This window comes from Vulpes lagopus, chromosome 10 (assembly GCF_018345385.1).
Source record: "Vulpes lagopus strain Blue_001 chromosome 10, ASM1834538v1, whole genome shotgun sequence".
NCBI lineage: Eukaryota > Metazoa > Chordata > Mammalia > Carnivora > Canidae > Vulpes > Vulpes lagopus.
This window is the reverse complement of record NC_054833.1, coordinates 97,775,426-97,799,721: the sequence shown is the minus strand read 5'-3', so window position 1 is coordinate 97,799,721 and position 24,296 is coordinate 97,775,426. Positions and strand designations below refer to the sequence as shown.

The 24,296-nt window shown below is 41.9% G+C and overlaps 1 long non-coding RNA gene across 2 annotated transcripts in view; it reads right to left on the bottom strand.

The window, feature by feature from the left end:
• The window catches only part of LOC121499417, an 82,916-nt gene that overhangs the window by 12,967 nt on the left and 45,653 nt on the right, over positions 1–24,296 (bottom strand). The window contains exon 4 of one of the 2 annotated variants that reach the window (XR_005990118.1): positions 22,692–22,800. The exons of the other annotated variant lie outside the window; for it this stretch is intronic. This is a non-coding gene — a long non-coding RNA (uncharacterized LOC121499417). Of the gene's footprint in view, positions 1–22,691; positions 22,801–24,296 lie in introns of those variants that run through there. 2 annotated transcript variants of the gene reach the window in all.

Below are 24,296 nucleotides of genomic sequence, written 5' to 3'. Positions count from 1 at the left end.
TGACATTGGGATGATTAAGAAAAGCAAACTGTTTCCTTCCAACAAGACCCCGGCTGGTGGTGGGTTTTCACTGCTCCTGGTTTGGACAAGGTGACATGAGTTTCCCATTCTCTTGTGATGAAAGGGCATTTATCCTAAGACAAAATCTTGTCACAAGTGCCTGTGCCTCCACACAAAGTAAATCTTTAGGCCTATTTGTCAGGTGATACAAGAGTGTCATATAGAGTGTCAGGTGATACAAGAGTGTCACTAGAAAAACAAATCTGTGGCTACCTCACAATCCATCAACAAGGGGCTCATCAAATGCCAGGCACACCAAAACTGAAATGTAATTAGTAAGTAATTAATATAAGAAAATAGAATAACCTTGATTACCTTCTCTTGAAATGTTTTTATTTTGGAAAATTTCAAACATACACAAAAGTACAGAGAATACTGTAATGGCTTGCACACCTAACAGCTTCAACAATCAATCGCCTCAGAGAAATCATGTTTATACTACACTGATTTCCTCCCCACTTGTGGATCTTTGTGAAGTAAGTCTCAGACACAGTATCATAATAAATTATTTTCTAAATTCTGTTCAAATATATCCTGTCACCTCCATCCAATACCCTGTTTTTATTTAGATTCTTGTTTTAAGCCACTAAGTTTGTGGCATGCTATTATAGCAGCCATGGGAAATGAATACACCTACCCTAGACAATCACCATCTCTGTGTCTTCTACAAATCAGGACTCTTCACCCCACTGACAGCCCTGAAGATGAGGAACATAAATCTGCCCATGGAGTCTCCATCTGACCTCCTCAAAGGTTCCCACTGTTGTCAGGATATCACCTGGACCTCCACAGGTAGTATGGTCTGGGCCTACCTTTCCAGCCATGTTTCCCACCTCTCCCCACACTTCAAGTTGGAAACCTTCATCCTTCAACTGAGTCAACCAGTTTTCTACCCTCCCTCATGTTTTGCCTGCCTCTGTCTCTGCACATACCATTTCTTTTCCCTAGAGCAGCACTATCCAATAGAAATACAACTAAAACAAGGCACAAATAGGAGAGTCACATATGTGATTTTAAATTTTGTGGAGCAAAATTTTATAGCTCAGTCCATTAAACATCTGACTCTTGATTTCAGCTCAGGTCATGATGTCTGCATCCTAAGATCGAGCCCGACATCAGGTTCTGCATTGAGCATGAAGCCTGCTTAAGATCCTCCCCTTCTCCCCCCTCCCACCCCATGTCTGTCTGTTTCTCTCTCTCTAAAATAAAAAAATAAAAATAAATGTAAAATTTTTAATACCCACAATTTTTAAAAAATGAACAAAGAAAATCCATTTTAATAATATATTTTAGTTAACCCAATATATCCAGAATATTGTCATTTCAACATACAATCAAGATAAAAATGTTATTAAGGAGATACTTTACAGGGTTTTCTTGGGCGAGGGGGATACTAAGTCTTCAAAATCTAGTATATTTTATACTTACAGCACATCTCAATTCAGGTGACTGGTACTACTATATTTGACAGTGCAGAATGCCCTAAATCCTTTTTTTCCAGCTTTGTGAAATACTATCCATCCTTAAAAACCAAGCTGAAATATTATCTTCCATGGGAAATTTTCCATGGGAAATCTTCCCTGGCTATTTTCTATCCCCCACCAATCAGATCAATTACTCCCCCTTCTCCACCCTGGACCTTGGATATATTCCAATTTATGTACTGTTCATACTCCATCATATTCAATTGTGGTGTGTGTGTCTCTAGACTATAAGCTCCTCACAAGACAAAATCTACTCACAACCACGGAGTCCCTGATTATCCAAGGGTCTCAATCCTTGCTCCTTCCCCTCCTACCCAGCCCTCTATAGTATAATTGGTGATACTTTGGCTATAATACAGAGAGCCTACTGGCTTCACCAGCAATAAAGAAACCATGCTCTGGTCCAGGAAGAGGGAATGGTGGGCCCTTAAAAGTAGGAAGGGGAGGTACTAAGAATGGATAATGAATGAAGAAAGCCAATCTGACATCGCTAGGAAGAGCACATAAGCCAGGAAATAACATGGGTGAAAGCACCAAGACAGCTTTTTGACACTGCTGAAAGAGAAAGGAAATGGGTGGGACCACCAGATGGATGCACCAGAGGTTGTCAGAATGTGATGGCCCCTGGATAAGCTAAAGTAACATCAGTGGAAGGGGAGTATATAGAACCAGCTTTCTGCTTCTTTACTTTGGGCTGGGCAGTGTGGATGGGCCTTATTCCCATGTGTTGATGAGCTGATATCCAGATCATAAAATGTAATCAACTCCAATGCTAATGACTATTCAATCCTCCAACACATCAGTAGGACTGGGAACCTGGTTATGGCATTGGGCATCTGTATATACTCTCCTTCCTCACAGAAGAGAATAGAAAAGTATGATCCATATTTCCTTATAGCTTGGCACTTAACTTTTCCCTCTCATGAAACACCCCTAACTCTGTACATCAGAACCCTGCCTAACATCCGTGCCCTGAGTCCTTTCATTTTGTCCTGTTTCACATCTTCTCTCCTCCAAACAAGCTTTTACTTTAGCACTTTACCTCTCTCTTATACTACACAATGCTTTACCTACTCTATTAATATTATCTGTGCTTTAACTTCTTTTACTAAAGGGAAGGGGTCTGATCTCTTCATGTCTGCATCCAACATAACATCTGACACTGATTGTTTACTCCATAAACAGTTACGGAACAAATGAATAAGTGAAACATGATGTATTATCTGTTTTAAAACACCCATTATTTTATTTTATGACTTCTTCCCTATTCATAGGATAATTACTTTTAGTTCTAATCAGTCAGGTTAGGTGTCAGGGGCCTTGGAGTACCCTTTCTAAGATAGCACAGTCTACGGCTTTTCCCTAAAGCAGCCACCCCAGCTCATTCCTGGTCACAAAAAATAAAAACAGCTAACATGCACTGAATGTTCACTGTGTTTCAGGCATTGTTCTAAGGATTTTACATACATCTGTTCACTTAATCCTTGCAACTGCCCTGAAACAGTACGATTATTTATAATCTCCATGTGCAGATGAGAAAACCGAGGTATAGAAACATTTAGTTTGCTTTAAATGGCACATCTCTCAGAAGCATGAAGACAAAGACTCAACGCCAGACAGTCTGGCTCCAAAACCCACACTGTTATACCTTCTCTACACAGAAAATGGAGCTGCACATTTCTAAGACAGGGAACTTGTTTCCCAGTGCCATCCTTACTAGTTGTCACCCTTAGGCATCACCTCTTCTCTCCGAGTCTCAGATTTTCTTATGCTTAAAATGGGACATCACAAGTGCCCACCCCATAGGTCACTGTGTGGAAAAATGGCCTCATGGACACACAGAGCCTAGAACATAGCAGGCACTCCAAATGATACCTATTCGTATGGATCAAGAATTTGTCTCTGGAAAAACCAATTTAAATCCGCTAAAGGGAAAATAGGAACTCATTGGTTTGTGTAATGTAAAGTCTTGGGGAGAAGACCCTTCACATACAGCTAAATTTCAAATAATTTCATTAGGACTGAAATGTCTTTTTGACTCTCTTTCTCAGCTCTTCTATTCTCTGAGGTAACTTGTTCCTTATCATGATCCCCAGAAATTCCAAACTTACATCTATAGCTTGGTGACTGCAGGGAGAAAGAGCATCTCTTTCTTAACAATCATGGTAAAAGGTACAGAACTGAGTCTCCTTGGATTATCTTGGGTCATCTACCCTTCCCTGAACCAATCACTGCAATAAAGGGAATGGGTGTGTTGATTGGCTAATCCCTGGAACCAGAAGGTCAGTGTTAGCTCCAACTAAATGAGAATAGACATGGGGTATCTTGCTAAAAGAGAAATGAGGTACTGTTGCCAGGAGAAGGAAGAATGGATCCTGGGCAGGCAAAAACAACAGATGTCCATTCATGAATATTCCCAGTGTTCTCATGTTCTAAACAGACAGGGTTCCCTGGCCTATTGCCCACCAATGATGGGTTCCTCCAGCCTATGTCCACTTCCACTCTCTTTTACAGACTTCTCCAAGCCCTAAGAGTGCATGGGCCCTACGCTTCCTCCCAGCTACTGCAAAGCTCAAATTAGTCACTCTGTGGGCCCCTTCCGAGGCATATCAGAGACCAGCTGTGCAAGGACCTGTCACCTTCTTGTCAGCGAAAGTTTTCTGTCCAAAGAACTTTCGTCATCGCTCCTTTCTCAAGTAGCTGGATGTCACTTGAAGAGACAGCTGAAGTCACTCACAATGGCTGGTCTCAAATCAGCGCTCACTGGCCTTGTCAGTGAAAGCCTCACCCCGCAGCGAAAACTGTCACTGATCATGTTTAGATATGTACGAGGAGGTATTAGATTAGAAGAGAGAATGCACGAGATAGGAGTTTAAAAGAGGCCAAGTTGCAAGGGAAATCTTAATAGGAAGAAGTGAAAGCTTATGGCTGGAGGTAGTGGGGGGTATCTTTTTCCAAAACCCAATTTATACTTCCCAACAAAACCAGCAAGTATATATACACACACACACACACACACACACACACACACACCAATACCTTGTACATATATACAACGGAGATACACACTCCACTAACAAACATGCTTTATAAACACCTGAACCTTGACATCAGTAAGTAGTTGCTTTATCCAGATTATTATGAGTAGTTTTCATCTTCATATCAAAATACAGCTAAATTACTGTTGGAAAATAAATATTCACTCAAAAAACTTGATTACCTTCTGGAGAAATAAAGGAGAAAGAATCCACATATTAATCCAGTTGCATTTGTTGCCTTTCTCTGCATATGTTCTCTATTTAGGGCAAGGTTTCTCAACTCAGCATTGCTGACATTCTGGGCTGGATAATTCTTTGTTTGGGTGCAGGTAGGGGCTGTCTTGTGCTTGCTAGGATGTTTAACAGCCTTCCTGGTCTCCACCCAGTAGATGCCAGAAGCACTCCCCCAGTCATTTCCAAATGTCCCCTTGGGGCAACATTGCCCCTGGTTGAGAACCACTAATTTAAGAACTCCAATAAATGCTACCTTCAATATTACTATGGTAGAATAATTGGCTAATTATTAATTAATATGCATTGGCTGGGGATGAATGCTGTGCATCAATTTGGGGTAGCTTTATTTTGGACTTCTGGTTTCTGCTAATCAATATATTTATGATTAAAACACTGATTTCATCCATAGTATTTAGGTGGCTGACAATCATTTCTGCAACTGTTCTGTGTGGACCTGGGAAAGAGCAGCATGGGTGGAAGAAAGCTTGGGCTTTCAAAGTAAGCAGATTGAATGTGAATTTCAAAATGCTACTAAGTGACTGCACAATTTGGGGCTAGTTTCTATCTTCTCTGTATTGGAGTTTTTGCCACTAAAGAATGGAAATTTTAGTAGTCATCTCATAGGCAAGTTGAGCATTTTATAAAAGGTGATTATATTCAAGAAGGTATTAACACAAAACAGATGCTCAATAAATGTTGCTTTACCCAAAGAATGTACTTTGCTCTAAAAATGCCTTGCCCTATGTTTAAAAACAAGTCCAGGTTTCCTCTGGGAAGGTGATTAATCTAGCTGAGTAAAGGGCAGTTGTAATACTGCTCTGCCTATACAACTTTGTTTTTCATGGAGTTTTAAATCACCTATTTTCCAACTGTCTTTATCAAATCCTTAAGTATTTCTGGTGTCTTTAAAAAAAAAAAAGATCAAAGTCTTTCTCACCAAATTATCTCTTTTCTGGAGGTTTCTACCCTTCTGTTTCTCTCTAAACAAATGTGATGGTCAAAACAAACACAACCCAATTATATCCCAGGACTTTCCTTCATTACTCTTTTAAGTTCAAGTCACTGTTTCTGGGATTCCTTATCGTCCTTGCCTCCTCCCAGCCATTTTACTGGTGTATATCCTGTGTGAGAAACTAGAATTTAAATGCATATACAACTGTGAGAATTGTAAAGATAAATCAAACTATATGAAATTTAGGTACAAGGTCCTGAAACTGCATTCCTAACAAATGGATCAAAAACAATCAGGGACGCCTGGATGGCTCAGCAGTTGAGCATCTGCCTTTGCTCAGGGGGTGATCCTGGAGTCTCGGGATCAAGTCCCACATTGGGCTCCCTGCATGGAGCCTGCTTCTCCCTCTGCCTGTGTCTCTGCCTCTCTGTGTGTGTGTGTCTCATGAACAAATAAATAAAATATTTTTTAAAAAATCATATATACAAGGAATGCTCATTATAAAATTATCACCATAGGATGCCACACATTTATAAGGGTGCTGCCATGGCCCAAACTACATTTATCCTTCCCCTGGAATATTCTTTCAGAGTCTATGCTGTATAACTTTAGAAACCTTCACAAAGGGAGAAAGATTTGATCTGAGAAACAATCAAAACCAAGTAAGATGAAGAATGAAGGTGTAAACTTGGAACTTTCTTCTGTGACGGGGAACTACTGAGGTTTCATCCCAAATTTTCCACCACAGTACTCCCAAACCGGGGGACACATACCTCTACACTTTGGTCAAATTAGAAAGATGATAGGAGTCCTAGAAAAAGCATGAGTTTTCTTTAAAAGATTGTGTTTTCTTAAAAAAAATTGTTTGTGGGTTGCCTGGGTCGCTCAGCAGTTGAGCATCTGCCTTCAACTCAGGGCATAATCCCCCGAGTCCCAGGATCCAGTCCAACAAAGGGGCTCCCCATAGGGAGCCTGCCTCTCCCTCTGCCTATGTCTCTGCCTGTTTCTGTGTGTCTCTCATGAATAAATAAATAAAATATTTTAAAATAAATAAAGTCATTTGCATGCTATTCCATAAAATATAATTTTAATATAAATATTTTTCCTGAGTTTTTTTGAATCACAGTTGAGGTCAAGAAAGATACAAAGTATACAGCATCATATAACCTTTCCTGTAACTCTTGGCAGGAGTGATAACCCAGATTGAAAAATCCAGGGCTAATAAGTCAAGGGAAAAGCAAAAGAATTAGCAGTCTGCACACAGAATCCAGCAGAAATCAGAGCATGGAAATTTGTAGAGGAGCTGGTCATTCTCTACCTGCACTCACTCCTGTGGGATATCATACTTTGTAATGGCTTTAAATGCCATGTATGTCCTAGAGACTCCCAACTTTATACTTCTAGCACAGACATCTCTCCTGAAGCCTGCTCTACTCTAGCTACTCAGCACACTCACCTGGAATCCTAATTAGACATCCCACATACAACATGTCCAAAAGCAACCCCTAATCCTCAACCTCAAAGCCTGCTCTTCTCATAACCTTCTCCATCCCAGCTAATGGTAGCCTAATCTACCAGCTGTTCATGCCAAAAACCTTGGAGTTATTCCTTTTTTTTCCCTCTTTCTCTAAGACCTGAAATCCAGTCTAGCAGTCAATCCAGTTGGCTTTACCTTTAAAATATATCTGGAATCTCATTGCATCTCCCTACTTCCCCTGCTGCCACCTTAAACCAAAGCTACTATCCCACCATCCTCTCTACACTGGCACTGCTCTTGATGCGTAACTACTAACTTTGTCCCTCTGCAGAAGCTCCTCATTATAGCAACCTGAGTGGGCCTTTCAAGACCTGAGTCAGATTAAGTCACTCCTGTATTTCAGATGCTGTGACTGTGCTCCCTTCCCCATTTCCCTCAGAGCAAAATCCACACTCCTTGGATGGCCTTTCATGGCTTGAGTTCTCTTAACATCTCAGGCCTTATGCCCTGCTACCTCTCCCATTATTGCTCCATTCCAGCCACTCTCCTCCTTGCTGTTCTTTGAACATATCATCTATACCCTCACCTTAGGGCCACTTCGGGGCTGTTTTCCTTGCCCTAAATGCTCTTCCTCCAGGTATTGCACATCTATCCCCCTCACCTACTTTATATCTTCACTCAAATTTTTTCTGTTTTTGAAGGCTACCCTGAGCATGGTGTTTAAAATTACAACTGCCCTCCCACCTCTGATCTTTTCTCTACTTTTTCTTTTTCTACAGAACTGATGCCTAATTTACTTACTTAGTTTGTTTACTGATTACTGTGTGTCTTCCCATAGAATGCAAACTCTATGAGGGTAGTAGTAAAGTGGTCTTTGTTAATGGGCATATCCCAAACATTTAGAATAGTACTTCAAACATAGCCAATGCTCAGTGAGTCTGTGTCAAATAAATGTTACCAAATGGTTCCACTTTTCACATTCTCTCTAGAAGTGCTCCCATACCTAAACACAAGATAAGTATATTGAAGATTTGAGATAGGCTAGATAAAAAGAATGGAAGGCCAAGGAAAGCAGGCTACCAAAACTGATGAAGTAACTACACAGCGAGTCACCACTGACAATACCCTTATCAACATTTACAGTGCTTTGCAGTTCATAAAGAAAATCCAGAGCCCAGGAAAAGAAGGCTGACATGAGGAAATGAAGATCACAAGAATGACAGTAAGTGCACTCAGAAGGGAGTAAAGGCACAGGGTGGAGAGGAGATGGGGGTTATGGTTAGAAAAGCCACTTCCAATCAATTAAAAAACACCAACAAATGACAATGGTATAACTAGTCAATAAAATGTAATCATAAATACATCAACAGAAGTCCTAAAAATATTTTGAGTTCTCAGTAAAAGGGTATATAGTTGGAATTGAGTATTTTAGAGTGTAAAATATAAACAGTATCATATAAAAAAAATTACCTCAAGGCACCTGGGTGGCTCAGCCAGTTAAACATTTGCCTTCGGCTCAGGTCATGATCTCAGGGTCCTGGGACCAAGCCCCATGTCAGGCTCCCTGCTGAGCAGGGAGTCTGCTTCTCTCTCACCCTCTGTTGCTCCCCCTGCTTGTGCTCTCTTGCTTGCTCTCCCTCTCAAATAAATAAGTAATATCTTTTAAAAAATTCATCTTTAATATTGATCAAAACATGCTGATTAAAACAAAAATATAATAGCGACGCCTGGGTGGCTCAGTTGGTTAAGCATCCAACTCTGGATTTCAGCTCAGTTCATAATCTCAGAGTCCTGGGAACAAGCCCCATGTTGGGCTCTGCCCTTAGCCCTCTATCCTTAAAGTCTGCTTAAGGATTCTGTCTCTCCCTCTGCCCTTTCCCCTGCTCTCTCTCTTTCTCTCTCTCTCTCTCTCAAATAAATAAATAAATCTTAAAAAATATAATATTATTTTTACATCTCATCATAGGAAAGACTTAGAACAATATACGATGGTTTAGGGAGTATAGTAAGGCAGATATCTTCATCCCCAAGGTAAAATATAAATTGGACAATCCTTTCTAAAGAAATTCATAAAATGAGTTGAGAGCCCTTTAAGCCATTAATATGCTTTGGCCAGGAATTCTACTTTTAGGAATCTATGCCAAGAAAAAAATCAGAAATGTAGACAGAGATTTATGTATAAAGATTCAGTATAATGAAAAATTTTCTAATAAACCTAAATATTATAATGATTATATAAATTATGGCATTTATATAAAGCAGAATGTTGTGCAACCATCAATAATTACATTTATGTTAAATGTTAACAACATGAGAAGTGGTCACAATATAAGGTCAAATAAACTGAAACAGGGATAATGCCATATATGACATATGGTATCAACTAATATGAATTCATTTCAAACCAATTCAAGAGTGATTTTTTTAAATTTAATCTCCATTTCATTAGTGTTGTCAAAAATGTATTAGATTTTTCTAAAGAAAAGCAAAAACAGCCATCTTTTTTTAATGCAGAGAAAAGTAAATGATATATTAGAATTATATAACTTAGCACGGTTATACACATAGACCCTCCGTGGTTAATGATTCTCTATACAGCTTTGCAGGAAAATCATTTTCTATTTTAATGCATACTCCACTGCTCTCTGGTCTCAGTTTCCTAGTTTTTCAAAAGAAGCATAGCCTATCTAGATTAAAGGTCAGCAAACCTTTTCTTGAAGAGTCAGATAGTAAATATTTTAGGTCTTGTGGGCCAAATGGTCTCTTTCAAAGCCAATGTTAGAACATGTAAGCACCACAAATAGGTTAGATTTGGACCATGGGCTACTTTGTCGACCCCTGGACCAGATCATTGATAGTCTTTAATTAACTGACAGCTCAGACCCTGATGCAGAGTTCCAAACACCCAGAGGCACTTAAGAAGACATGCTGTATACCAATGTGGGAATCCCATAGGTTTCTGAATTGGAAAAATCTGGGTTCAAGGTTTAACTCACTTCCTGGTTGTATCTCTTGTTACAATATTCTTCCATGACTCTGAGTTTTGGTGTCTTATAAAATGAGATAGTAGCACCATCTATTTCACAGGGTCATTCTGTAGCTTAAATGAAATATTTGAAGTTAAAGCCCAAAACTCAGATTTGGTGAATGAGGAGTTCTCAGTGACTGGTAGATTCTTATTAGAATAGCTCTGAAGAAGTAGGCAACACAGAACCCCCAGGTGCTGAATGATTCAGAGCCCACACTGTAGACAGGAAGGAGAGCTGATTCTTCAGCAGGAAAGAGTTGGGATAAGCTAGGTTATGATACAGTATAAATTACTGCCAAGTTTCAGTAGCTTAAACCAATAAGGTTTATTTCTAGCTCATGCTACTTGTGCCTGGCTGAAGAGCTGGGGGCTCTGCTCTATACTACTGGCACTCTAGGACTCAGACTGAAAGAGCAGTCACCGTCTAGAGTTTTGCTGGTTGCAGGGGCAGAAGGAAAAAGAGGGTGGCTGAATAATGCACTGGCCCTTAGAGCTTCCACCCAAAGTGATATGCATCAGTTCCATTCCCATTTCATTGACTAGAGCAAGTGTAATAATCACATTTAACTCGTGGGTATTATGGGGCAGAGAGCTTAGAAATACTAGCTAGTCTATTCCTGGAAGGGGGCAGGGGGATCTGAAAATACCCGGTTAACTGCACTAATAACTACCATAGCAAATAGGAGAATAGTACTTAACATTCATATGAATTTAGCACAACCTAACACAGTGCCAACTGCTTTACCTACAACTTGGGGAAACCAAGTCAGGACAATAAAAACAGAGCCAGAGTGAATGGAACAGGATATTGGGCCTGGGAAAAATCAGGGAATGCAAAATCAGGGAAACAATATTTCAACAAGACTTGCTTTTTCTAAATGCTTTCATCAACTCTTTCCTTATTATCTTCCCTTTATAGCTGGGTCTTACCACCATTAAGAAGGCTGTGATCAGAGTCCATAATCTAAAAATCATGTCTGATTCTGTGAATCCCTGACATGAATATTGTTGTAACTGAATGCCCTCCAAATTTACATGCTGAACTGCTAACCCCATGTAACTATATTGGAGACAGGGCCTTTTAGGATGTAACTAAGGTTGAATGGGGTCATAAGGGAGGGATCCTGATCCCATAGGACTGTGCCCTTAAAGGAAGAAGAGACACCAGAGCTACCTCTCTCCCATATGAAGACACAACAAGAAGAGTACAGGTGGCCTTCCAGGAAGTTAGCTCTCAACAGAAACCAAACCTTGCCAGAAACTTGATCTTAGACTTCTAGTCTCCAGAACTATGAGAAAAAAATCTCTATTGCTTAAGCCACCCAACCTATGGGTTTGTTTTTGGGGGGTTTTTGTTGTTGTTGTTGTTGTTGTTGTTGTTGTTGTTGTTGTTATAGTAACTGGAGATGATCAACACTAAGACCTAAATTAGACAGGTCTTCTCTTGGAATTTGATTTTCTACTGTGAACTAAGCTTATTCCAATCTACATTATGATATTCAAACACAGGTCCTTGGTAACCCAAAGCTAAGGTTAGGTTGCTAAGACAAAGACATGGCCCTTGAAATCAGAAAGACCTATGCTCAAAACCCAACTCGACTTACCATGTGGCCTTGAGGAAGTTGTATAAGCTCTCTGGGCCCCAAATTCCTCTGAAATAGGGGTAATGGAATATGTGACAAGGACTACAAGCAAGGTTTTAACATTCTCCTGGACAACATGTGAAAACATGAGTGGCCTCATCTAAGAGCTCTCAAAGAAAGATTCTACTACTCATCCCTTCTCCTGTGAAAAACATCTTGGGGTTAATTACAAGATGGTTCTAGAACCACATGGTCTGGTACACAGTAAATGCTCAACAAATTTCTCTCTTTTCCTGTATTACTATAATCCCAAGATTTCAGGAATCTCAAAAATGAACATAATTAAGGCAACAAATCTACACTAAGGAGGAAGAGGAAGAGGTGAGGCAGCCAACATGTAGCGATCAAGCATGATGGTACCAAGTGTTTCCCACATTCTCTTATTTATACCTCACAACTATCCCACAAAGAAAGTTAGTATTAGGCTCAATGTACCAATGAGGAAACCAAGATGTCAGAAAAAGAGGTGACCTGGCTGCAGCCTCCCAGTCCTAGACAACTGGATTGATGTTCACTGTGATAAAGTTGTCCCTGGTTCTGAACCTCAAGCTCCCTCATCAGCATCTGTGAATATGCCTGCGAACTAGGGTCTGGCCTGGTTTGTTGCATTCCACGTAATTCCCTCTCACAAAAATTAGCCAGGAAAGGACAAAACCCCAGAATATTTGGACCCTGCATTCCCACTCACTGGGTTGAGACCTAAAAGGAAAATATTTGCAGAACCAGAGAAGGAATGAGTGGGAATGGACTTGCAATACAGGTGGTTATTTTAGCATACCATCTGTTAGCAATGTTCTCTGATATGCTGATCAACTACCTGGGCCTTAGCAACCCCTTCTATAACATGAGATAGTGGCTGAATAAGGGATACACAAGCCCCTACCTCCAACATTTTATCATTGGTTCAGTCCTCCAGACACACTGAGCTGAAATCTTTAGAGCCGGCATTTTCCAGAAGATTGGCTCAATTCACAACTGTTTGCTGGTCCACACAGTCAAAACAACAGTAGCCACAGGCTTTCTTAAGAAAGCTGAATGGAGACCAGGCCAAATACAGGCGCCTATAAAGGGAACCACTCTGGCCAAATGGAAAATCACATTCCGCAAGTTCCTGGAGGGGGAGGAGAGGGGAGGAAGCCGCTGCTTCCAATAAGGACTTCATTCCAGAAATCCCACATAATGGCCTCACAAGCACCCTGGTGTGATAAAGAGATGACTATTTCGGGTGAGAGAGAGTCCTCCTCAGGGAGTGGTGGGTGGAGGATGAGGCAAGTGTTCTTTCCAAGACAAGTTGAGTTCAACTCTTTAAACAGGAATATTGACTCTTCCGTTTCCAGTGTAATGACTTTAGCCTGGTGAATACTTGGCCTCTGCCAAAAACCTGTCAGTATTCAGTGTGTTTTCAATTGTAAAATGGCAGGAAAAGAGGGGAGCAGATCTTTATTAGAGCCTGGAGTTCACACCAGTATCTGGTCTGTCGGTGTCTCTGCTGCCAACACAAAGGAGAATTAGCCCTGCCTCAAAAACTCAGAATTCAGCAGAGGACACCAAAGCTAATTTTTATCTCAGTATATTTCCAGATTTTTTTTTTTTAAGACTGCCTTTTCGTTTTCAATTTTTTTAAAAGTGTAAGCAATTCCCCTATGTTTGCATTACTTCCTCTCCTAAGTCCCCTACCTCTGTACCCTTCTGCCAATGTGCCCTGGTGGGCAGAGTTGAACACTACTTCCATGTCATGTCCTTCTGGTGTAGCACATAATCCCATGGCATCACCATGGCTTTGTGTGTCTGTTTTCTCCTAATTTATAGGCCTCTCCGGCCTTCCCTCTTTCTTCCTTCTCTCTGTTAACCACTGAACAAAATATGACATAATAGAAGAGCATGGGCTCTGAAGTCAGATAGAGCCAGTCTAACCTCAGCCTCATCATCTGTAACTCTGGGCTACATGGCTGTACATCTCTGTGACTTTCCCAATCTGTCAAATAGAGTATGAAGAGCTTTATCACAGACCTCTTTTGTAGACTAAGAAAATGCATGCAAGGAGCCTAACATCATGATCTGCTCTTCTCTCCTTCCAGGCACAGACCTAAATGCTGTTCCTGCCCTCAAGGAATCAGGCTACTGGGGAAAGATGGTCATCATGACTCACGCTCTTGCATGGGGCACAGAGAGAAACTGATGAGAGCTCCTCATGGGGCAGGGAACCTAATAGAGGATGAACTACTCGATCTAGAAAGGTAGCACTTGGTTTGCTTAAAGCTGTCCATATTCATTACTTTGATCAAAAATAACAAAACCCAAGGGCACCTGGGTGGCTTAGTTGGTTAAGTATCCAACTCTTGATCTCAGCACAGGTCTTAATCTCAGGGTTGTGAGTTCAAGCCCTGCACTGGGTCCCCACTGGGCATGGAGCCTACTAAAAAAATTAAAAACAAACCAAAAAATAAATAACAATACATAAAGAGAAAATAAAAAAAGGATGCACAGAAAAAGATGGAAGAAAAAGAATTACATATAAATATTTATATATGTGCATAAATGTGCATGTATATATAAACTTATTATATTGTTTTCTTTTGTTTTCATGCAAAAAAGATAACTATAATTGCTCCTTCTCCACAAATCAGAGCAGCTGCAAGCACGTACTTACACATGGCACAGCTTGCTGGGAGTCCCTGACACAAGGGCACTTCCCCTGCTAAGTCCCCTGACAGGACTTCTCTTCCATAGCCCATGTAGCCAAAGTTAGGCAACACAAGAAGAAAGGATTTTGTCACTTTTGCTGTAGAACTAATACACAAAATGAGAGATGACATAAAATTCTGCCTCCCAGATGACCACTGGTCTCATGCTTGGTATACAACCTGCAAGAACTCCCTCTTGCACCCGGGTGCACAGCTCTACATTTCACACACATGTGTGCACACACAGACATAGCAGTGCGTATGTGTGTGTGTGTGTTTGCATTCACATTCATATGTACTGTCCCTGACGAGCTGTCTTCAGAGTTGTGGCATGAGTTAGAGGACCCCAGGGGTAGAGATGGGGTGCCACCACCTGCTGATACCCATGACATGTCTATAACAGAAGCCAGCAAAGTTGTTTTGTAAAAAGTGGGAGAATAAATGTTTTAGGCTGTGTGAGCCCAGAGGCATCTGCTGCACTATCCAGCTCTGCCATTGTAACATGAAAAGCAGCCCTACACAATGTGTAAAACAAACATTCCAATAAAGCTTTATTTACAAAACAGGAGGCAGGCTGTAATTTGCCCATGCCTGGCTTAGAACATGCCATGAACTGAAGGGCTTCAGAAGGGTAATTAAAGCACACACCGCACCTCCCGCCCCCCCGGGGGGCAAACTTCATTTTCAAGGGTCCATGTTATTCTATTTTAACAAATGTTTCTGCTTTAATGTGCATCCTCCTATAAAATAATGACCACAGATAATTAGGTTAAGTGAAATTCCCATTTCTCCCCAAACGAGCATTATGAGATAAGTCAATTCCACCTGTCCTCTAGCTCCCATTTCAGAGAAACATCCAGAACAGAAGCTACACAGACATGTCAAAGCAAGGTACTGAAGTGGGGATAGGGTAGTGTTCTATTCATGTAAACCACCCTGGATCACATGCAATCAGCAGATGATTTATTAAAGGCTACAAGATAAATACCGATAAAGTCTTCAAATAGAGAGGCGCGTGACATATGCGCAGGAGGAGAGAATCGGAATGATTAATAGGAAAGCAGACAGGCTGCAAATACAGAAAACCTCCTCCACCTGTGGGGAGGGTCCTAGAGAAAGCATTTCCAGTCTCCACACAGCCTTCCAAACTATGGTAATAAAATACACTTCTAATAACAACAGCCGTTTCACACCACTTTTTCCCATAGGTTTTGAGACATAATTCATGAGCCCTTCCACCGTCCAGATCTGTGCTTGTACAGTCTATTCTCCACAGGCATCTTCAAGACAGAGAGACTCTGCTTCTCCCTGTTGAATCTTAATGACCAAGCAAATCTTAACATGCAGCAACAGGGCTGGGAAGTTTTGCTGACACGACGCACATCATGTCCCCTCCGGTCGTCTTCTCTCCCCGGTTGAGCTGGGTCTTTCAGGGATCAGCGCCTGCACTTAACTCAGTGTTCTGCTCAGCTGCACGCTCCAACCTTGCCCTTTCTTACAGCTTCTGTAAAGATCCAAGATGTCTTCTGGGAATTTTAGAGATGTGGGAAGGTCACACTCCAATTATGCCTTCCTCTTGTGGTAGTTTTCCCTTCACGCCCTGCTCTGTCCTTCTCCCACCTCACACCAGCAAACACACACTCAACCACACCTATTTGCTGGGCAACTACTTACGGAAACATACCTCTTGTGTGCCTGGTTCGGTGCTGGGTCCTAGAGATAAAAGTATGACACAGTGGGTGCCCTTTCATAGCGTGTAGCCTATTGGGTGGGGTAGATATGGAAACAAGCCATTCAACATAATGCAATAAACACTGTTATCAAGGTACATAAAGAGTGCTTAAAGATAAGCACACAAGCACAAACTAATGTAATAGCAAAAAGTCTGGAAGGATATACTTCAAAGAGATAACACTGGATTCCAAAAATGCATGTGGGGAGTCCGGGTTAGGTGAGGAAGGCTGTCAGAGAAGATGAAAGAAGCAGGTTCCACTCTGGGAGCCTGACGTGGGACTTGATCCTGGGACTCCAGGACCATGCACTGGGCCAAAGACAGGTGCTGAACCGCTGAGCCACCCAGGGATCCCCAAGCTTTAGATTTAATGTTTGATTTTTGTTTAATTTTTTTTTACAAAAAGGTAATGGCATTATTTCTCTTAAATGTAATTTAATGCAATGTTTAAAAGTTCTAAGTGCAAGAGGCCAGAAGGGGATGAAATGAATGAGGGGCCAGTGCACAAAACTCAGGATGCATCATCCTAGAGTCATAGGGGTGGACAGGGTGCATACAGGAGGGCAGTGGGCTGTGGGGGTAGAGGCCTGGGAAAGAGCTCAGGCAGGACTGAGGGAAATAGAAGTGGGTCTTCCGGGGGGTGGGGGGCGGTGGTGAGGGGGTGGTTTTCCTGAGAGACAAGAGAGCACTAGGCAGATAGGGCAGCAAGGGAGAAGGAACAGAAGTGTGTTAGAAATAATAGTAATTACAAATGTCTAGAACACAGGATAAGGATGGGAAGGAGAAAGTAAAAAATATATATGACTGGGTATATACATATCTTAGAGCTAGGATAGTCTTTCCATTATCGGCCCAGCCTCCATGTTTCAACAGCAGTATTAAAATCAGATCAAGTGACCTGAAGCCTCAGCCCCTGCCTCATGGTTCCAGTCCAGATACCCTCATGAAGCTCACTACCATGCTTACTCCATTACTCTAAATGGTGTCTATTTCCATGATCCTGAGATCCACTCCAAGGGTGCCACTTAGACCTCTTGTCTCTTCCTCCTTTATCCTTTCCTTGAGTTTCTTCCTTTCTAGGACCTTCTGACAAGGTTAAGTCATGTAACAAAGCTCTCTACTAAGTATGCCAGATACTACTCCAAGTGCCCCACATATACTACCTTATTTACATTTCCCAACGAACTGACATGTAGGTATTGCTATTATTCCCATTTTATAGATGAGGCAACTTTAGGTCAGAGTGATTGAGTAACTTACCCAGAACACAAAGGAAATAAATGATGATGCCAAGACTCACACCCATGGCCAATGCCTGATCTTATGTTATCTAACTGCTGCCTGCTGGTATAAGTAACCTAGGGACACAGAGGTAAATACAGTAGAGAAGAGGTAAAAGGTTCATTTTGGAGTATCTGAACAAGTAGTCCAGGTCCAGACATGACAAGCAAAGGTGGATGTGAACAGCTCAGAAAAATCAGTGGCTACGGAGGGGAAGAGAAGCCCAACATCAGCATCATGTAAGCTATAGGGAAACTACCTTGAAAGTGGCTAAGGTGGAACATGGACCTAACATCCTTTCTCATATAAAATCAGGGGATTTTGCCTGCAGTAGTTTCCATTCTCAGGCAATTTCAGTTTATTAGGAACTCTGCACCTCAAATAGTGTGGGAAATGGTTTTACACTTATATTATGGAGGCTAATTATTGGGGTTTCATTTATCAAAAATGGGGCATTTAGATAAGGAAGAAAGAAATGAAAACCAACCAAAACCAGAGAATCAGCTGTTGGACACCTGTGAGCCACTGGACATGGTTTCCCAAAATCGGATCAAAACTATTAGCAAACAATGGCTTGGCCATAAGGGATGTTGCTTTCCTTGGGCCAAATCTGAATAAGCTCTGTGCCTAACTGGGCATAAGATTTCAATTGAGAGTAGGTGGAGTTATCCTGCCCACCTCCCAAAGATGAACCATGGGGACACCAAGACAGTCAGCAGGGAGATCTGGCACCAAGAGTTGGGGAGCTTGAGCGCTAAAACCTGGGAGAGTCACCAGGCCTCTGGGCGATGACAGGGAAATACCGCCATCTGGTGGCTCCATGACAGATGAGCTACATTCCTATCCATTGTCTTGGGAAGGGACAAAGTTAACTTCAAGCAGGAAAAAAAAGTCTTTGGGAGCATTTGGAAAACAAGGTCAACCATGCCTATATTGACAGCATGGAGGTAAGATGTGGCCCAGGGCCAGTCTGTCTGATTGGTGGCTACGGGAGACAGAATGACAGTACAGTGAAAGGCATCCATGGTGAAACTCCTGGGAACAGGATATACCTACCACATGTGGGCACTCCTGGGGACAGTCATGCATTCCTCAGTTGGTATGATGAGGGGCATGCTCTTGATGCAAGCTTGGAAGGCCAAAAGGGGACAAAATCCACACTACTAGATCATGTGGAGGGCAGAGAAAATGATGATGTCAGTGATGGTGGCTGCAAATAAAAAGAATCTAAGATCTGCCATTAATGAATACTTAATAACAAATAATTAAATAATCATTTAAAACTAACCCTCACAGAAATACGCCTGGTTGGCTCAGTGGTTAAGCATCTGCCTCCGGCTCAGGGTATGGTCCGGAGTCCCAGGATCGAGTCCCACATCAGGCTTCCCTCAAGAAGCCTGCTTCTCCCTCTGCCTATGTCTCTGCCTCTCTCTCTGTCTCATGAATAAATAAATAAAATCTTTTTAAAAATAACCCTCACAGAAACCCCATAAAAGGCGATGTGTTACTACCATCTCCACTTTACAAAATACACTGTATTCTTCAGAGACAGAGACGATGGAGAATTATCTAGTCTCCATCACCCAGGCAGCAAGGACTAAATCCAGAACTTATAGTCTCAGAGGCCTAAGAATTACCCCTGGAGTTTCTCACATGATGGTCCAGAGACCACCTGTTCTGGACACATCTGGATATTAAAACACAGACTCTGTGACCTCACCCCAAACATACTGGGATGTGAGTTAGCATTTTAACAAGTTTCCAAGGTGATAGGATAACCAGCATACCTGGTACTATGGAATGTATTATGTTCCCCCTGAAATTAATATGTTGAAGCCCTATGCACCATCAAATACCTCAATGTGATGGTATTTGGAGATGGGGCCTTTGAGAGATAATTGGGTTTGGATGACTTCATGAGGGTGGAGCCCCCATGATAGTATTAGTATCCTTGTAAGAGAAGGAAAATACACCAGAGCTTCCTGTCTCTGCCATCTAAGGATACAGCATGAAGGATACAGCAGGTCAGGAAGAGTTCTCACCAGAACCCCACTCTGCTGACATCTTGGTCTTGGACTTCCAGCCTCCAGAACTGTGGGCAAATAAATTTGTATTTTAACCTACCCAGTGCATGGTATTTTGTTACAGCAGGCCAAGCTGACTAAGATAGTAGGCCTTATCCCTATACCATCTCATGCTCTAAGATGCTTGGTAGATGCCTGTTAAATTAATGAATGGCTAGTATACTCCACTGCTCTGTCCCTCTGAAGAGATTCACAATTCCCATGATTTAGCCTCTTTTTCAACCTCCAAGTGATGCTTACTGGAGTTTGTCTTCTTCCAAATCTGAGAATAGGCCTCCTTCCTACATCACTTAAGATTCATGGGTAGGGTTGGGGGGAGGCTTCTGAAAGCAAGTATGATAACATGGTGTGAGTGTGGGGAAATGAGAATAGTAATAGCAGCTTTGCTTTGTGTAGCTTTATAATTTACAAAGCTCTCTGGCATTCATTATTTCTTTAGATGATTGGAATTGCCCTGTGAGGTCCAGAGGCCAGATGATTATGATCTCAGTTTAACAGATGATAAAGCCAAAGCTGATGGAATCATAGGGCCCTGCCCATGGCCATCTCACCAATAATGTGGGAATTGGCCCAAGCAGAAGGCAGAAGATGAACTAGCAGAAAAACTTGAGGTCACCAAGAAATAAAATTAGAGGAGCCAACAGAGCTTGAAAAAGAGGTTTATCTGTCAGGGTACTAGCGGCAAGGGCATTCAACCCAAGTAGCTGACGTGACAAGGAAAAGGCCTTTATGAAAAGACGACACACAAGATATAGGCAGGGACAAGGGACCAAGCACAGAACGGCAGTGCCCCTCAGGATCAGCAATAGGGTAAAACCGCTCCCACTCCTGAGAACGAATAAAGCAAGAGGAGACAGTGTTCTAGACTAAGGAGGCAGATAGGGAGTACAATAAACAAACAACAAGGCCATTGAACATAGAGGTTGTCTTTGAAGAACCACTTCTGGCTTCAGCCACCTCATTGTCCCACTGTTCCCGAAGAAGTCACCTAATGGCCTCACAGAAGACACCCCAAGGGGCCTGATTCTCAGCCTCAGTCCCCCTGGGAGTGGGCGCTGGCACCCACTGTCCAGGGGACCAGGACTGATGCAGGGTCTACTATGCTGGACTTCCTTGAGCCCATCCCACCCCATGTGAAGTAGAGAGTACAATGGCTGAGAAGTTGAGACTAAATTATCTTTTTTTTCAGATGCAGATTCTTTTTTAACACAGGGGGAGAAAAGTGTATCCCTATCTACTGAGGTTGTTTACCCCTGCTGGACAATCCTTGATATATTCTTTCTAGTTATGCATAGCTTTTAAAGACAGGGACACAGTATTTTTTAAGTTACCTCTAAGGCAAGGCTTATCACTCTCAACACTACTGACATCTGGGGCCAGATGGTTCTTTGTTGTGGGAGCTGCCCTGTGCATAGCAGGACGTTTAGCAGTATCCCTGGCTTCCACCAAAAGATGCCAGTAGCATACCCCTCCCACCCCAGTATGACACCCTCCAGCATCTCCAAACACTGTCAGGAGCCCTCTGGGCAGTGGGGGGGTGGGGGGGGCTGGTGAGCAAAGTCACTCTCCATCCCCTTGAGAACTCCTGTTCTAAATGATTATAATTTGCTGAGCAAAATGCCACCATCGGCAATGACAGGAATGGGACTGGGGTAAGGTGAATGTTTAATAAAGATCCTGTCTATATTTCCATTTTGACATTTTGTTCATTATGAATTGTTTTGAATTGAGTTTTTTTAATTGCATTGCAAAATTATCCTCCTTACTAAGTGTTTTGCCACTCCCTTAAATTTTGCACCTAAAGGATATGCTTCATTTGTCACCCTTAAGTCCCAGCCCTAGGCCACATTCCATTGGAGACATCAACATAAGGAAGGAGAAAGTTGTTCTATTTCTTCCACTGTCACTCATGCATGCAATGCATTCATTCATTCAGTACTCCTAAGTCCCCTGGTATATGGCTAACTCATTGTTAGCAATGGCTACATAATACCTCAAAGTGTAGGTCACCAAGATTTATATTAGCATTTCCTACATAATGGGAAAGAGGTATCAACAGAGCTGCAACTGGAGTTAGGGAGAGAGCATAAGGGAACTACTAAAAGCCAACAGACCAGTTATAAGGGTAAAGCAATAATCCTGGGCAGAGATGACTATGGTTTCAATTTGTGATTCTGGCTTTGGACATGGAAGAGACTGGAAAGAGTAAGGAGACAGAATCAACAGGTATCAGTGATTAATCAAATAGAGGGTATGAGGATGGACTCTCCCAGCTTTGTAACATGAATAAGTGGGTGAAGGCCATGACAGCTGATGAGGCAGGGAAGCGTGGAGGGGCAATCTGGGAGGTACTATGCATCAGGATGGCAAGATGGATATAGGGGTGGTTAGGTGAGGTACCCCTGAATACAACCATCCATACAGAGTCCCCCCCAAAGGGAAGAACAAGCTGGAGGTAGGGCCACAGGAGCTGGTGGCATTTAGATGTAGGGAGTGCACAAGATGTGCTAGGAGGATGTGGAGAATGACAAAAGGCTTATGGCCAACCCTTAAAGAACTCTCAAGTTTGAAAGGCAGGTGGAGAATTAGTAACGGATGCTTTTTTTTTTTTTGTAATAATAAATTTATTTATTTATTTTTAATAATAAATTTATTTTTATTGGTGTTCAATTTGCCAACATACAGAATAACACCCAGTGCTCATCCCGTGAAGTGCCGCTCTCAGTGCTTGCCACCCAGTCACCCCCATCCCCCGCCCTCCTCCCCTTCCACCACCCCTAGTTCGTTTCCCAGAGTTAGGAGTCTTCCATGTTCTGTCTCCCTTTCTGATATTTCCTACCCATTTCTTCTCCCTTCCCCTCTATTCCCTTTCACTATTATTTATATTCCCCAAATGAATGAGACCATATAATGTTTGTCCTTCTCCGATTGACTTATTTCACTCAGCATAATACCCTCCAGTTCCATCCATGTCGAAGCAAATGGTGGGTATCTGTCATTTCTAATGGCTGAGGAATATTCCATTGTATACATAGACCACATCTTCTTTATCCATTCATCTTTCGATGGACACCGAGGCAGTAACGGATGCTTAAATTAGTGGCTAAAAGAATTACACAAGAACAGGATATTTGCATAATCTCAAAGCATCTCTCTTCAGGATAATTATTAATTACAAAGGATAAAAGAATAATTTTAAAGTAGAGAGATCTGGAAAATGCTACTTTAACCAAATCAAAACTTGGGATCCCTAGGTGGCACAGCGGTTTGGTGCCTGCCTTTGGCCCAGGGCACGATCCTGAAGACCCAGGATCAAATCCCACGTCGGGCTCCCAGTGCATGGAGCCGGCTTCTCCCTCTTCCTGTGTCTCTGCCTCTCTCTCTCTCTCTCTGTGTGTGACTATCATAAATAAATAAAAACAAAACAAAACAAAACTAACTCACAGCAATGAGACATACACACATCATGTGCCTTCTGGTAGGATGCACCCAGAAGGACCTAGCACCTCCTCTGCAATCTCTTGCCAAAAATGCATAACCTCAGTGTAACTGTGAGCAAACATCAGGGAAACCCATACTGAAGGACTGTCTACAAAATGACTGGTTGCTGATCTTCAAACGTGCCAAGTCATAAAAGACATTATCTCCAGAAACAAAAAGTTTTGGTGTCCCAGGAGAAGGGGAGCTTAGGTCATGGTCACCCAGAGAACAAACTGGATTTGCACTCTCCTAAAGTGAAACCAGCACCTTTCCAGAGCCTGATCTTCTGATTCCAGAAAAGGCAAGAACCCTGAGCAGCCAACAAGAGAAATTTGTAGTGAACAGACCCACTTATTACTTTCAACTTACTTAGCAAATGTCACCGGGGGGCCTTTGAAAGATACAGAAAAATGCTGTTAGATCTTGCCAGAGGTGAGTCTGTTGGACAGCCAGTTGAGGCCTATAAAATGTTGTTAGCCAATTTCCTTCACTGGGGAGTGGGGGGTGGGGGGGAATAAGACTGCTGGATTTAAAAACTACTTACATGTTGTTATTTCCTAATATGACATAAAGGAGTCCTTTTCTTATATAGAGAGACATCAGCAGTCAGACTACAAGAGTGAAAGTCAAAGTCAAAGAGGGAAAGTGCCAAGTCCCAATTATCCATCTGTTTCTTCATTACAGATTTCAAAGGGTGGTCAAGTTATGGGGTGACTAAGGATACAGCCTATTCACAAAAGGGCATGCCTATAGGTGCAAGCATTTTTCCAAGCTCTGTTCATGTCACATATACTAGCAACTCTTTAGCCAAACAAAGTGCATGGCCAAACCCAAATTCAAGAAGTACATAGTACATTTCACCCACCATGAAGTCTTGGCAAGGATATGGCTATAAAATACTAGTGCAGAGTACTGAAGAATTGGGACCAGATGTATAATATAACATATTTAGGTAGAATAGTGGATATCAGTACAAAACAAGAACAAAAATCCCTGACTATTGATCAGTAGTGGTTAACAGGGTAACACAAAAGCACATTTTATAATTGGGGACAGGGGACAGGGAACAGGGTTTATATGGACCAACCCAAACACTGGCATTTGGACTTGTGGTTTCCC